At 39.6% G+C, this 15,634-nt stretch overlaps 1 protein-coding gene across 11 annotated transcripts in view; it reads left to right on the forward strand.

The window, feature by feature from the left end:
* Window positions 1–15,634, forward strand: part of TTC39B (tetratricopeptide repeat domain 39B) — a 140,174-nt gene that overhangs the window by 39,962 nt on the left and 84,578 nt on the right. For 2 of the 11 annotated variants that reach the window (XM_023545254.2, XM_064290477.1), the window contains exon 2: window positions 7,677–7,833. The exons of the other annotated variants lie outside the window; for them this stretch is intronic. The gene's annotated coding sequence lies outside the window, so the exon portion shown is untranslated. The remainder of the gene's footprint in view (window positions 1–7,676; window positions 7,834–15,634) is intronic. 11 annotated transcript variants of the gene reach the window in all.

Below are 15,634 nucleotides of genomic sequence, written 5' to 3' on the forward strand. Positions count from 1 at the left end.
CATTTCTCTAATGGCTGATGATCGGAACATTTTTTCATGTATCTGTTAGCTGCCTGAGTGTCTTCTTTGATGACGTTCCTGTTCATATCTTTTGCCCAATTCGTAATTGGGTTATTTGTCTTTTTGTTGTTGAGGTTTTGCAGTATCTTGTAGATTTTAGAGATTAGGCCCTAATTGGATATGTTGTAGCCAAAAAATTTTTTTCCCAGTCTGTAAGTTGTCTTTTAACTATTTTGGTGAAGTCTTTTGATGAGCATATGTGATTTTTAGGAGCTCCCAGTTATCTAGTTTCTCTTCTGGTGTTTTTGCATTGTTAGTTATGGTTTGTAGTCTGTTTATGCCATGTATTAGGGCTCCTAGTATTGTCCCTGTTTTTTCTTCCATGATATTTATCGTTTCAGATTTTGTATTTAGGTCTTTGATCCATTTTGAGTTAGTTTTTGTACATGGTGTGTGTTATGGATCTTGTTTCATTTTTTTGCAGATGGATATCCATTTATGTCAGCACCATTTGTTAAATAGACTGTCTTTTCCCCATTTAACTGACTTTGGGCCTTTGTCAAATATCAGCTGCTCATAGGTGGATGAATTTACACCTGGATTCTCAAATCTGTTCCGTTGGTCTATGTATCTGTTGTACTAGTACCAGGCTGTTTTGATGACCATGTCAGTATGATAGGTTCTAAAATCAGGTGGTGTGAGGCCTCCCACTTTGTTTTCCTTTTTCAGTGTAAAAGTTGATGATTTGTTTCTCCATCTCATTAAAAAATGTCCTTGGAATTTGGATTGGGATTGCATTGTATTTGTAGATCACTTTGGGTAGAACTGACATTTTCACAAGGTTTGGGACTTCCTATCCATGAGCAAGGTATGCTTTTCCACTTATGTCAGTCTCTTCTGGTTTCTTGCAGTAGTGTCTTCTAGTTTTGTTTGCATAGGTCTTCTACGTCTGTGGCTAGATTTATTCCTAAGTACTTTATCTTCTTGGGGGCTGTTGTAAATGGTATTAATTTGGTGATTTCCTCTCTGAAGCTCTCTTTGTTGGTGTAGAGGAATCCTACTGATTTTTGTATGTTTGTCTTGTATCCGGATACTTTGCTGAAAACTTCTATTACCTCCAGTAGTTTTCTTGTGGATTCTTTGGGGTTTTCTGAGTATAAGATCATATCATCTGCAAATAGGGATGCTTTTATGTCTTCCTTACCAATTTAGGTGCCCTTTATTTCTTTTTCTTGCCATATTTCTCTGGCCAGGACCTCCAGCACAATGCTGAATAACAGTAGTGATAAAGGGCATCCTTGTCTGGTTCCTATTCTCAGGGGAATGCTTTCAGACTCTCTCCCTTTAGGATGATGTTGGCTGTTGGCTTTGTATAAATGCCCTTAATATGTTGAGGGATTTTCCTTCTGTTCCTATTTTGCTGAGAGTTTTTATCATCAGTGGGTGCTGGACTTTGTCAAATGCCTTTTCTACATCACTTGATAAGATCATGTGGTTCTTTTGTTTTATTTATGTGATGGATTACATTGATTTTTTTTCTAATGTTGAACCATCCCTGCATACCTGGTATGAATCCCACTTGGTCATGGTGAATTATTTTTTTGATACGTTGTTGAATTCTATTGGCTAGAATTTTGTTGAGGATTTTTATGTCTGTGTTCATGAGGGAGATTGTTCTGTAATTTTCTTTTTTCATGGTGTCTTTACCTGGTTTTGGTATCAAGGTTATGGTGGCTTCATAGAATGAGTTTCTAGTCTTCCAGCCTTTTCTATGCTCTGAAATACCTTTAATAGTAGTGTTAACTCTTCTCTGAAAGTTTGGTACAATTCTCCAGTGAAGCCGTTAGGGCGAGGGCTTTTTTTTTGTTGGGAGTTTTAAAATTACCTCTTCAATCTCTTCTTTTGTTATATGTTTATTTAGTTTTTCTACCTCAATTTGTGTTAGTTTAGGTAGGTAGTGTGTTTCTAGAAATTTGTCCATTTCCTCTAGATTTTCATATATGCTGGAGTACAATTTTTCATCGTATTCTGATTCTTCTAATTTCAGCTGGGTCTGCTGTGATATTGCCCATCTCATTTCTTATTTGGGTTATTTGGTTTCTCTCCTGCTTTTCTTTTGTCAGTTTGACAATGGTTTATCAATTTTGTTAATCTTTCCAAATAACCAGATTTTGGTCTTGTTAATTCTTTCAATTGTTTTTCTATTCTCTATTTCATTTATTTCTGCTCTAATTTTTAATATTTCCTTTCTTCTGGTGCCTTTGGGCCTTTTTTGCTGTTCACTATTTGTTCGAGTTTTAGGGTTAATGTTTTGATTTTGGCCCCTTCTTTTTGGATGTGTGCATTTACTGCTTTAAATTGACCTCTGAGCACTGTTTTTGCAGTGTCCTAAAGGTTCTGGTAGGATGTATTTTCATTCTAGTTTGATTCTATGAGTTTATTTTGTATTTGATTTCTTCTGTAACCTAGTAGTTTTTGAGCAAGGTATTGTTCAGTTTCCATGTATTTGATTTTTTTCCCTTGCTTCCTCTGTTATTGATTTCTACTTTTTTGACTTTTGGTCAGAAAAGATACTTTGTAATATTTCAGTGTTTCAGATTCTTTTAAGGCTTGCTTTTTGGCCTAATATGTGGTCTTTTCTGGAGAATATTCCATGTGCGTTGAAAAAGGGAAGTATAATTGGCTGCTTTTGGGTGGAGTGTTCTGTATATGTTTATGAGATTAAGTTGGTTGATTGTGGCATTTAGATCTTCATTGTCTTTATTGAGTCTCTTTCTGAATGTTCTGTCCTTCACTGAAAGTGGTATGTTGAAGCCTCCTACTATTATTGTGGAGCTGTCTATTTCTCTTTTCAATGTGTTAGAGTTTGTTTTATATATTTTGGAGCCCTGTTATTGGGTGCATAAATGTTTATTATGGTTGTGTCCTCCTGGTGTATTGACCCTTTGATCATTATATAGTGTCCTTCCTTATCCTTTGTGGTAGATTTTGCTTTAAAGTCTATTTTGTTAGAGATTAATATTACCACTCCTGCTGTTTTTTCATTGTTGTTTGCTTGGTATATTTTTATGCATCTTTTGAGCTTTAGTTTGTGTCTTTGAGATTAAGGTGTGTCTCTTGTAGGCAGCATGTAGATGGATAGTGTTTTTTGTATGTTCTACCATAGTCTCTTTATTGGTGCATTTAGACCATTTACATTCAGTGTAATTATTGATAGGTATGAGTTGAGTGCTGTCATTTTGATATATTTTGTGTGTGTGTGTGTGTGTTGTTGACAGTTTTTTTTTTGTTCCACTTAATTTTCTTTGCTGAGTTGTTTTTCTTTATGTATTTTCTTTTCATCTTTTTCATTGTTGTTGATTTTTTATTTGCTGAGTCTTTATGTTTTTCTTTTTTTTTATTTTGATGTGTAGGATTGTTAGTTTCCTTTCTGGTTACCTTAATATTTACCTCCATTTTTTTAAGTTTAAACCAATCTTTTATTTCATGATATCACCTCGACTTCCTCTCCATATGAAAGTTCTATGACTACATTGTTTAGTCCCTCTTTTTTGTTTTAATGTTGTCATCTTTTACATATTGATGTCTCTGTTTCCCTATTTTCAATGTTTTAGCTTTATTTTTGTGCCTTCTCTATCTGGGTTGGTATTTGGTTGTTCTGTCCTGTGTTCTAGTCTTGGGTTGTTATCTGATGTTATTGATTTTCTAACTGGAGGACGTCCTTTAGTATTTCTTGTAATTTTGGTTTGGTTTTTACAAATTCCCTTAACTTCTGTTTATTTGGAAATTGCTGGATATGTAATTCTTGGCTGGCAATTTTTTTCATTCAAGGCTTTATATATTCCACTGCCTTCTTGCCTGTATGGTTTCTACTGAGAAATCAGAGTTTAGTCTTATTGACTGTCCTTTGTAGATGACTTCTTGTTTATCCCTAACCATTCTCAAAATTCTCTCCATATCTTTGGTTTGGCAAGTTTGATTATAATATGTCTTGGAGACTTTCTTTTGGGATCTACCCTCTGTGGGGTTTCATGAGCTTCTTGGATAGATATCTTCTCATCTTTCAGATATCAGGAAGTTTTCTGTCAACAATTCTCTCTGTATTTTCTGTTATACCCACTGTTCTTGTACTCCAGTCACTCCTAGGTTATTTCTCTTGATAGAGTCCCATATAATTCTCAGGGTTTCTTCATTTTTTAAAATACTTCTGATTTTTCCTAAAATAAATTGGTATCTAATGGTTTATTGTCAGTCTTCCTAATTCTGACTTCCATTGCCTCAGTTCTCCTCCTGTGACTTTTTATTGAGTTGTCTAATTCTGAAATTTTATTGTTAATCTTTTAGATTACTATTTGCCATCTTTCTATAGATTCTTGTAGCCTGTTAAATTTGACATTATGCTCTTGTACAACCTTGTTATGTTCCTCTGTTGCTTTGTGTGTTTCTTGGCTTGTTCTATGTTTTGCCTGATCTCCTTACTGATTCCTTGAAGGCTCTGTATATTAATCTTTTGAATCCTGCTTCTGGTAATTCTGAGATCTTATCTTCCTCTGGGAGGTTTTTTAGTTCTTTGTTTTGGCTGCTTACCAAAGCCATCATGGTCTAACTTTTTATGTGAGTTGATAATTGATTGTTGTCTCTGAGTCATCAATTAGTTATTATATTTATGGCTCGTTATGATTTGAAATTGAGTCAATGGCAGCAGTTTTGTTTTGGTTTACTGTGTCCTAGCTTCTTCTTTTTTTTTTTAATTTTATTGTGCTTTAAGTGAAAGTTTGCAAATCAAGTCAGCCTCTCACATATAAACTTATATATACTTTACTACATACTCCCACTTACTCTAATGAGACAGCCTGCTCTCTCCCTCTACTCTCTTTTTTTGTGTCCTTTTCGCCAGTTTCTAACCCCCTCTATCCTACCATCTGCCCTCCAGACAGGAGGTACCAGCATAGTCTCAAGTGTCCACCTGATGCAAGTAGCTCACTCCTCATCAGCATCTCTCTCCAACCCATTGTCCAGTCCAATCCATGTCTGATGAGTTGGCTTCGGGCATGGTTCCTGTCCTGGGCCAACAGAAGGTTTGGGGACCATGACTGCCGGGATTCTTCTAGTCTTAGACCATTAAGTCTGGTCTTTTTATGAGAATTTGGGGTTTGCATCCCACTGGTCTCCTGCTCCCTCAGGGGTTCTCTGTTGTGCTCCCTGTCAGGGCAGTCATCGGTTGTAGCCAGGCACCATCTAGTTCTTCTGGTCTCAGGATGATGTAGTCTCTAGTTCATGTAGCCTTTCTGTCTCTTGGGCTCATAATTACCTTGTGTGTGTCCTAGCTTCTTATTGTTTTGTTTTGATATACCCAAATATACTAGTCTTATGAGCTGCTTTGATTATTGGTGTCTTTGAAGCTCTCACGTCCTGTCACCAGGTGGTTAGAGCTGCTATTAGGTATGTGAGCCCAGGAGTTCATTTACTTGTTTTGCGTGGCTTCAGCTAAAGTGTCCAGGTTGTCAGTCATGGAGTGCGTGGTGAAGGCTCTCACCTACAATCCTAGATGGGCAGGGCTATGTAGGGGTGATTGGAGCAGGCACAGGTATCTGGCTGCAGTCGGGGATTATGTGCTGAGCAAGGAAGGTAGGGAGCTGATGGCTGCCCTGAGTACCTGGGTGGAAGGCGTGTCCCTGTTCCCTAGAGTACGTAGGTGGGTAGGTTTTACAGCCGGACTTTGGACACTCAATGCTGTTGGCTGTAAGGACCGGAAGGCACCTCTTTTTCTCAGACCCCTGTCCTGGGTGGCTCGGTGGAGTGGTTGGAGCCACCAGTCCTCAGGCCCCTGATGTAGGTAGGTAAGGATGCTGCTTAATGGGCAGGGTGGTGTCAAGTGTCAGGAATCTGCCAACTCCTCCTTACTGTTGCAGTTGAGAATAGGCTTCAGGTGTTTATCCTGTTGTATTGTGCTCATGAGGGCTTACACTGTTGAAGTGGGTCCACATGGGTCTGGGCAGGGTGAAAGGCATTCAGAGTCCATGGACCCTTTATGCCTGTGCCTAGGCAAAGGGGCTGTACCTGCCCTGAGGCCCTCGCCTAGGAGAGCTGGAAGATTATTTTTCCCGTTTATTGTTTGTTAATTTGTTCCTGCTCCAAAGCTGGGAGAATGGCTCAGGGCACATGATGTGACCCACTTCCGGCCCAGTTGGCGCAGCAATTGCTGAAGCTGGCCTGGGACTGGAGCAGAGTGGGGAGGGGGCGGGCGAATGGGAGAAAGGTACTTCCTAGAGGGGAAAGGATTTTTTTTGATTCTGTGCTGTAGGTTAGCCGCTTGCACTTAACTTTCGCAGATTCAGTGCTGCTCTGCCCTGGTTCCAGAGGCTTGTGCAGACTCTCTGCCACTTGATTTCTCCTGTCGTGGAAAACGGGTCCTGAGCGCTACTACTTGCCTCAGTCAGCACGCGTTGGCTGACCTAGCCTGTAAGGTGCTGGCCAGGTCAGGTCTGGCAAATCTTCGCTGCTTCTGAACTGTCTTTCCCTTCCCTTGCAGCTCAGTTTGACTCCTCAGCTTTGTCTTTGATGTTCAGAACTCCTAGGTTGTCATATATAATCGATTCACCTGTTTTTTCGGGTCTTTGTTGTAAGAGGGGCCGCAGGAAGCGTCTGACTACTCTGCCGACTTGTCCCTGCCTCCTCCTTTTGTATGAATCCTGTTCTTCTTTTGCTTGTTTTATTTTTTTCTGATTGTTTTTATGTGTTTAATAGACTTTCAGTTATATACACCTTAATCTTTTGTCATATTTGCTACAGATTTTCCCCTCCAAACTGTGATTTTTGTTAGTTTCAAATTTTTAAGTTGTCTGTTAATACCCCACAGCCAGCTTCCTCTATTATTAACATCTTACGTTAATTTGATAACATTTGTCACAATTAATAAACCAGTAAGTCCATATTTTCTTGTGATTTTCTTAGTTTTTACCTCATTTCCTTTTTCTCTTCCAGGATCCTGTTCAGGATCCTACATTGCATTTACTGATCACATCTCCTCAGGCTCCTTTCAGTTGTGACGGTTTCTCAGACTTTCCTTGTTTTTGATGACCTTGACAGTTTTGGGGAGTACTGGTCAGGCATATTGTAGAATGCCCCTCTATTTGGATTTGTCTGATGTTTTTCTCATGATTAGGCTGAGGTAATGTGTTTTTTAGGGTCCCTGGGTGGCACAAATGGCTTGAGCTTGACTGCAGACCTGGAGGGTGGTGGTTTGAACCCACCCTGCAGCACTGTGGGAGAAAGGCCTAGTGATCTGCTCCCATAAAGATTACAACCAAGAAAGCCCTGTGGAGCAGTTCTATTCTGTAGCACTCGAGGTCACTATGAATGGGAATATGTTTTTTGGAGGAAGATCACAGAGATAAAGTACCCTTCTTGCCACATCATGTCAGGGATATATGCTTTCAAGGGGACTCATCACTGTTGATGTTAAGCTTGGTCACGTGACTCGAGGTAGTGTTTGTCAGGTTTCTCCACTCTAAAGTTATTCTTTTCATTCCCTGTCTTTCTGTACTGTACTTTCTGGGAGTAAATCTGTTTATGTGAATCTCTAAAAATCACTTTTAAGGTTAATGAGTTATCACCATCGAGAAATCTAGTAACTCTTCAATTCTGTTTGCTGTTGCTGCTCTGTGTGTTGGCAGGAACTGAGTGCAGGCTGTAACGGGAGACTGCGGTCCAGGACGTAGAAAAGGATCAGGCTGTGGCTAGTAACTGGAGCTCTCCAGTGGAGGCAGTGCTGTTCCCAGGGGAAGCTAGCAAGCCAAAGGCACACACCAGAAAGGGGTTCGGGCCTCTCAGGTGAGGACAGGTCTGACAGATACAATCAGTGGGACCAATGAACAGCTCATGTCATCACTTGTGTTTCTCCAAGCTTTCACCGACTGTGTGAGGCTGGCAGTTGCTTTGCCTTTGGGAAGTCTTAAAGGCACTGAATAATTGTAACATCTGTTAGGTTTTTAAAAATCAAATTATTGGAAAAAGGAAGACAAAAAAAAAAAAACAACAACAACAACAACAACAACAAAAAAAAAAAACCCTGAACTTACCCCAGCTGAAGTTAATTTAGATCCCTATCTCACACCAGCCCTAGTATTGCCAGCCTAGTATTCCAACACCATTTCCTGAGTCCATGAAGGCAAGAAAATTTGTGTATGATACCTCCTTTATCACATAACAAATTTATTAAAATAAATACATTCTGTTTCTGGGCTTTCTACTCTGTTCCTTTGGTCTATATGTCTGTATTTGTACAAAAACTACTCTTCAGCCCTTTTAGATGATGTTTTAATGTTTGCATAACTGGTTTTCAGAAGAACAGCATCCAAAAAGGACCCCTGGGATGGAGGTATTTTTAATTTGTGACTTTCAGAAACCTTTCATGCCCTTTTAAAATGTGGACCTCAGAGACCTTGTATGTCTTGGCTTCTTTTATTCTACTCTCAACCATGTTACAGTTTTTTCATGCTGAAAACTCTAGTCCTTTAACTATTCCTCGCTTTCTAATTATCTGACATTTTCTTTTCCCTTCATTATCTTTCCAGTGGTTTTTTTTTTTTTTCTTGGCTTTATTATTTACTGTTGTCACCATTTTCTTCTTCTAAATTTAACTTCCCTCTTGTGCTCAGTTTAGCAAATCCAAAAATTTACTCGTTCTAGAATTTATCTTCTTTTTTGGGTTTCTGTTGTGTATTATTTCCTGTGTTCCTTGAGAAGGTCTCTCTTCATTGTAGCCAACATTTCCCAGGTGCACACTCTTCTCATCTTGGTTGTGACAGCACATTATAATAATGCTTCACCTAATAGAGAACCATGCCTATTTGGAATAGAACCAGAAGTCAGAAAGGTTAACTAAAGTCTGTGCTCTAAAAAGCTTACACTTTATTTGAAGTAGAGGCCTTCATTCAGCATCTATTTAAATGAATTAAAAAAAAATTTTATTGTGGTAAAATTTGTGTAACAAAATTTTCCATTTTAATCTTTTCTAAGTGTACAATTCAGTGGCATTTATTGCATTTAGAATGTGCAACCATTCCCACCATCTGTTTCCAAAAGTTTTTCATTACCTCAAATTGAAACTTAGTACCCTTTAAACAATAACTCCTCCTTCTTCCTTTCCCCAATCTGCTTTCTGTCTTTACGCATTTACCCATTCTAGATATTTCATATAGACAGAATCATACAGTATTTGTCCCTTTGTGTGTGGTTTATTTTACTTAGTGTAATGTTTTCAAGGTTCATCTGTGCCGTAAAGTGTATTAGAATTTCATTCCATTTTGTGGTTGACTAATATTCCATCATATGTGTATACTACATTTTGTTTGTCCTTGATGGACACGGATTGTTACCACCTTTTGGCTATTGTGAATAATGCTGCAGTGAACACTGGTGTACAATATGTGTTTGAATCCTTTCACTTCCTTTGGTTATATATCTAGGAGTGGAATTGCTGGGTTTTATGGTAGTTCTGTGTTTAATTTTTTGAGAAACCACCAAACTCTTTTCTACAGTGGCTGTACCATTTTGCATTCCCATCATCAGTGCACAAGGGTTCCAATTTCTCCACATCCTTGCCAACCTGTATTTTTTGGTTTTTTGATAATAGCCGTCATAGTGGGTGTAATGCAGTGAATTTTGGCGAGACTCTGATGAACTTTGCTTCTTTTTCTCTTGTATAATTTTGTCATAGGAAGGCTCTGGAAGGTATTGTGAGGGGGTGGCTTAGATGTCAGCTTACTAATAGTATCAAAAAAGATGAAATACAGTATTTCACTCAGTCCTAGAACTCCAGAGGATAGCAGTGTGGTGTCACTTTGCTCAGGTGCACACTACAACACATGCTATAATGGAGAGACCAGACTGTGGACTTGGCAGGCAGACTGGGCCCAACCTACCCTTTACTGGCTGAGAGGCCTGGGACCAGTTTCTCTGAGCCTCGCATTTCTCATCTTCTCATAGATTTATTGGGAAAATTAAATGTGATAAACGATCAGTATTGCCCCCTAGCCCAGTTGCTGTCAGTCTGTACTGAGAGAGTCACGTTGGTGATGCTGTTCCTGAAACATTAGAAAAAGGTAAGTACATTCCATTCAAGGAGGCAGAGACTTGTGTCACATGTGTTAGGAAAATTTCAAAATGACTTACAATGTTTTGAAATAACCTTATGAAAGTCAGTTGCCTATACTTCATTCACAGGGAAAGATCTGTTGGATGGTTCCATGGTTCCCTTTATTTCCACAACATCATGTGTGGTATTCCTGTACTTATGTCTCTTGCATTACTGACCCTTTTTGAAACTAAAAATATCACGGAAGTAATCTGTTATTCAAAATTTTCTTCTAAAAAATTGTTTATGTTTATAAAGACATGTTAATTGTAGAAAATTCTTTCTTTATTTTTTTTAGTGAGCTTTTAGTTTGTCCTAATTCCATGGTTTGCCAATATATTTCTCCCATTTCCTCTTAGATTTGTGATGCTTTGACCTTCCCTTTGTGATTCAGTAGCTGCTAAACTCAGTTGAGCTCTTTTCCTTAGTCTTACTAAATCATATGTTTTGATTTTATGTGTTCATACCAGTAATGCTTCAATATCCCTGTCTTAGCAAGATATGGTCCTCTTGTAGATCTGATGATTAGTTTCTTTCTGTTAATATTTGATCTTGAATTTCTAATGAAAAGATGCAAGCTAACAGATAAGCTTAAAGTGAAGAGGACTTGAGGGACTTACTGATGAAGATCAGACTAGAGCCTTCAGTATGGAGTACGCCTCAACATAAAAAAGACAGAAATCCTCTCAACTGGACCAGTAATCAACATCCTGACAAATGGAGAGAAGACTGAAGTTGTCAAGGATTTTATTTTACTTGGATCCACAATAAACACTCATGGAAACAGCTGTCAAGAAATTAAATGATGCATTGCATTAGGCAAATCTGCTGCAAAAGACTTCTTTAAAGTGTTCAAAAGCAAAGGTGTCCCTTTGAGGACTAAGGTATGCTTGGCCCAAGCCATGGCATTTTCAGTCACCTCATATGCATGTAAAAGCTGGACAGTGAATAAGGAAGACTGAAGAAGAATCGATACCTTTGGACTGTGGTGTTGGTGAAGAATATTGAATATACCATGGACTGCTAGGAGACTGAACAGGTCTGTCTTTGATGAAGTACACCAGAATGCTCCTTAGAAGCAAGGATGGGGAGACTTTGTCTCACGTACTTTGAACATGTTATCAGGAGAGACCGGTCCCTGGAGAAAGACATTATGCTTAGTAGAGGGTCATTGAAAAAGAGGAAGATCCTCGACAAGATGGATTGACATAGTGGCTGCAACAGTGGGCTCAAACATAGCAACAATTGTGAGGATGGCGCAGGACTGGGCAGTGTTTCGTTTTGTTGTACATGGGTTGCTATGAATTGGAACTGACTCAACAGGACCTAGCAACAGCAACAGATGAGCAAGACCTTAAATTTTTTCCACAAAAGAAAACTATTTTCCTACTTTCTTTTTTGACCTAATGGATTTGCCACCGAGACATCAATTTTCCTAATTCTGGATCTTTGTGTTAACAACTGTGTTATTGTAATTGAGTAACTATTTTGGGAAGTTGGTAGTTTCAGCACACTGGTAGATCATACAAAAATCTCAGCCATTTAGAACTGGATGAAAAATGACAGATTACCTAGTCTACCCTCTCTCTCCCTCTCTTTATTTAAATAGTGACACATTGAACATGTCCTTTTTAAAAATAAAGCATTTTATGAACTTTATGACCTACATAAAGGGGTAACCTCTTAAGAACGGACTGTAAATTACACCTATTCCATGATGCATAACAATTTGCTATAAATAATATGCAGTTCTAGATTAGCTCTAGTGTAGTCTCCTGCTTCCTGATTTAACCATTCCATGGCTGGCGTGGGCTTGGTGTAGAGCTCTGACGACTGGCTATTACTTTTTCCAGTGTTTGCATGGTACCACCATCTCTGACAAGATAGTGACAGGTGTAAATAAAGACTATTTATAAATGGGAAACCCTGGTAGCGTAGTGGTTAAGTGCTGCGGCTGCTAATGAGAAGGTCAGCAGTTCGAATCCGCCAGACGCTCCTTGGGAGCCCTGTGGGGCAGTTCTACTCTGTCCTGTGTGGTTGCTATGCATCAGAGTTGACTCGATAGCAGTGGGGTGGGGTGGGATTCATAAATAAGTGTGATATGAGTTACCAGTTGCTATCAAGTTGACTTTGACTCACGGCAACCCCGTGTGTGTCAGAGTAGAACTATGCTCCATAGGGTTTTCAGTGACTGATTTTTTGGAAGTAAATTACCAGGCCTTTCTTCTGAGGAGACTCTGGTTGGAGTTGAAATTCCAACCTTCTGGTTAGCAGCTGTTTGTATCACCCAGGGACTAATAAGTAAAATGCTTGAGAAGTTCCAAAAGATAGCTGCCTTTTCGTTGGGAGACAGGAGATACTGGCATTTGCTTCGGATCTTGAGGGACGGGTGGGATTTCAGTCAGTGGAGCTGTGGGGGCCTGGCACTCCAGAAGGAGAGGAACAGATGTAGAGACACAGAGGTAGGAATATGCTGATGAACAGCACTGGGGACAGTGTGGCCAGAGCAGCAGGTAGTGGGTGTGGGGACTGGCGGGCCCTGTGGTCACGTAAGAGTCCTTGGTCGAATGGGGAGAGAGGTCTCGTCACTTGGAATTGTTATCACATGATGATGTTTTTGATTTACTTCATTTTCTTAGGAACCACAGTGGGGAATGGGACAAAAATCTAATTAAATGGGGACCTGGTCAGGTCCTAGTTAATCAAGACTTTCTTTTTATAGTAGTTTAGAGAAGTTGTGAGAGACAGACATCAAATTTATGTTCAAAGATTGTTAGAACAGATGCGTGCTTAATATGTTCTCAGCGGTGATCTCCCACACTCCACAGCATCTTATTAGTTTTGAATTTATCCTTACTTAGGAAATTGTTTGTGTTTAATCGAGTCCTGAGGCAGTGTAAATGCATGGCGACAAATGTGTTTATTATGCACCAGAACTGCTATGAATTTGTCCTTACCTCTACACGTTGAAGTAGGTGGCAGTTTGTAGCCAGGAGAGGAGAAGCTTAAAATGGAAATAAAACTGTTTTGTAGTCTGTCATTTCTCATGGACTTGTTCCTTCCTCACATCTTCTCTTTTGAACCATAAATTGTAGGTTAGAATGGGATGAGGCTTGGAGGGCTATTTTTTCCTGATCAGGTTTGACCAATTCGTGATGATATAATTGTTTGGCCTGTTTTTAAAGTTAAGGGTGAAAATGGGTGAATGATTATTGGGAAATATCTGGTTAGTATGTTTCTTAATAGTGGTTAAATTATAAATAGTAATTAGAGGCACAATTGATTTTATTTTCATTTTTCTGGCCCCAACTCCCGTCTAGGTAATCCAAATGTTGCTCTGTTCTAGAAAACCAAAAACCAAACCCATTGCTGTCTACGTAGACCAGTCGATTCCTGTCTAGTTGATTCCAACTTATAGTTACCCTATAGGACAGAGTAGAACTGCCTCATAGGGTTTCCAAGGGGGTGTTGGTGGATTTGAACTGCTGACATTTTGGTTAGCAGGCAAGCTCTTAACCACTGTACCACCAGAGCTTCTCAGGTCTAGAAAGGGGCTTTTATTTCTTTTACCCTAACCTGATTTTCGTAGCCATGCTGACACTTATTTTACTGGATCTAAGGTGCCCTCTGGCCCTCTCTCAAACCAGGTAACAATGCTGCAGTTGTGTCTGAAAGCGAGAGGGGCTCTGTTCCCCATGTTGAGGTCCTTCCCTCTCTGCAGTAACCTTATGGACACTAAGAGTGCTCTCTGCTGCTGTATCTTGGGATATTTTGATGGTTATAATGGGAAATAAACCCAATCATTGCTTATTAGGTCACCCACTTGAAAGTTTCACAAACACCTTAATTTATGTGTACCACAGTAAACTCTTGGTACTCACTTTCCTCCTTCATCTGAAACCTGCTTCTCCCCTACTCTTCTCCACCTCTGAAAATGTCTCCATCCACTACCCACCCAAAATCTTCAACAAAATTTTACTTGCGTGTGATTGTTCAAAAGCAGTTGCAGCCGTACATCGACAGGGAACTGCCAGAAATTCAAGCCAGATTTAGAAAAGGAGGTGGAATGAGGGATATCATTGCTGATGTCAGATGGACCCTGGCTGAAAGCAGAGAACTCCAGAAAGATGTTTGTTGTTGTCATTGTTGTTAGGTGCTGTCGAGTCAGTTCTGACTCATAGTGACCCTGTACACAACAGAACGAAACACTGTCCGGTCCTGCGCTATCCTCACTATTGTTGCTATGCTTCAGCCCATTGTTGCAGCCACTGTGTCAATGCATCTTTTCGAGGACCTTCCTCTTTTTCACTGACCCTCTACTTTACCAAGCATGATGTCCTTCTCTAGGGACTGGTCCCTCCTGATAACATGCCCAAAGTACGTGAGACACAGTCTCCCCATCCTTGCTCCCAAGGAGCATTCTGGTTGTACTTCTTCAGTGCAGATTTATTCTTTTGGTAGTCCACGATATATTCAATATTCTTCACAAACACTACAATTAAAAGGCATCAATTCTTCAGTCTTCCTTATTCATTGCCCAGTGTTCACATGCATATGATGTTTACCTGTGTTTTATTGACTATGCAAAGGTGTTTGGCAGTGTGGACCTTAACAAATTATGAATAACATTGTGAAGAATGGGAATTACAGAACACTGAATTGTGCTCGTGAGCAACTTGTACATAGATCACGAGGCAGTGGTTCAGACAGAACAAGGGGATACTGCATGGTTTAAAGTCAGAAAAGGTGTGCATCAGGGTTGTATTCTTTCACCATACTTACTCAGTTCATATGCTGAGCAAATAATCGGAGAAGCTGGACTCTATGAAGAAGAATGGACATCAGGATTGGAGGAAGACTCATTAACAACCTGCGTTATGCAAATGGCACAACCTTGCTTGCTGAAAGTGAAGAGGACTTTGAAGCATTTACTGTTTTTTACTGATGAAAATCAAAGACCACAGCCTTCAGTATGGATTATACCTCAACATAAAACAAAATTCCTCACAACTGGACCAATAAGCAACATCATGACAAACGGAGAAATGATTGAAGTTGTCAAGGATTTCATTTTACTTGAATCCGCCATCAACACCCATGAAAGCAGCAGTCAAGAAATGAAATGACAAATTGCATTGGGCAAATCTGCTGCAAAAGACCTTTTTAAAATGTTGAAAAGCAAAGCTGTCACCTTAAAGACTAAGGTGCGCCCGACCCATGCCTTAGTGTTTTCTGTTGCCTCATAGGAGTGTGAAAGCTGGACAGTGAATAAGGAAGACTGAAGAAGAATTGATGCCTTTGAATTATGGTGTTGTTGAAGAATTTTGAGTGTATCGTAGAGTGCCAAAAGAATGAACAAATCTGTCTTGGAAGAAGTACAGCCAGAACACTCCTTAGAAACAAGAATGGGGAGGCTTCGTCTCACATACTTTGGACATGTTGTCAGAAGGGATCAGTCCCTGAAGGAGGACATCATGCTTGGTAAAGAATGGGGAG

The sequence above is a fragment of the Loxodonta africana genome, chromosome 9 (assembly GCF_030014295.1).
Source record: "Loxodonta africana isolate mLoxAfr1 chromosome 9, mLoxAfr1.hap2, whole genome shotgun sequence".
Lineage (NCBI taxonomy): Eukaryota > Metazoa > Chordata > Mammalia > Proboscidea > Elephantidae > Loxodonta > Loxodonta africana.